The sequence below is a fragment of the Rousettus aegyptiacus genome, unplaced genomic scaffold, assembly GCF_014176215.1.
Source record: "Rousettus aegyptiacus isolate mRouAeg1 unplaced genomic scaffold, mRouAeg1.p scaffold_m13_p_10, whole genome shotgun sequence".
Taxonomy (NCBI): domain Eukaryota; kingdom Metazoa; phylum Chordata; class Mammalia; order Chiroptera; family Pteropodidae; genus Rousettus; species Rousettus aegyptiacus.
In genome coordinates, this window is record NW_023416285.1 from 97585925 (window position 1) to 97586757 (window position 833).

The 833-nt window shown below is 56.8% G+C and overlaps 1 pseudogene; it reads right to left on the reverse strand.

Moving 5' to 3' along the window:
- Window positions 1-290: 290 nt before the first annotated feature.
- On the reverse strand, window positions 291-409 carry LOC118609064 (annotated as a pseudogene).
- Between the last annotated feature and the right edge of the window lie 424 nt (window positions 410-833).

Sequence of the window (833 nt, forward strand, 5' to 3'; positions counted from 1 at the left end):
TGACCCCTCCAAGAGAGGGTCCGACAGAAAGTTTACCTCCTGCACCCTCTGCTCCCAACACAGACAATCACACACACACACGCACGCACGCACACACACACAGATACACGTGCACAGACACACACACACGCACGCACGCACGCATGCACACGAAATGCAAAGCCCCCTCTGGCCAGCGACCTGATTTAGAAGCAGCCGTGGCTGGGTCACGCAGCAGCCCCATATCTAGACTCTTCCTAGCATGGTCCTTTCGCCGCTTCTAATTTTAAAAATTTTTAAAAAATTTTTTATGCATATAGCACCCAGTCTTCCTAGGTGGTCTCCCATCCAAGTACTGACCAGGCCTGACCCTGCTTAGCATCCGAGATCAGATGGGATCGGGCTTGGTCAGGGTGGCGTGGCCGTGGGCCCGCAGGTTAGTTTTATTTAGCTGGTGCCCATGTGGCTGCGGCGACGCCAAGGCCCCCTCTACACATCTGCTCCTCTCTCGATGGCGACGTTTTTATTTCCGGAGGCCTGGGAAGAAGCGCATGAACGCTCACTGACTGAACCGTCTCCTCAGCAGGGCGGCGGCCTCTTCATCTCCCACGTCTCACTAGGACGCCCCTGCGGGACCCTAACTGGCCCTGAAAAGCCGTCGGAGCCAGGCGGGGTTCCGGGGTCCGCGACAGAACCCCCAGCTCCAGGTGTAGCGTGTGGGCCGAGTGAGGCTTCCGGAGTGAACAGTATTACAGGCTTTGCAAGGTTATTGAGGATTCGAGGGTCATTATGAGACAGCAAGCATTCTGGATCCCGAAGAGAGGAGGGGGCCCTAAGGAGGGAGAAGCTGCTCC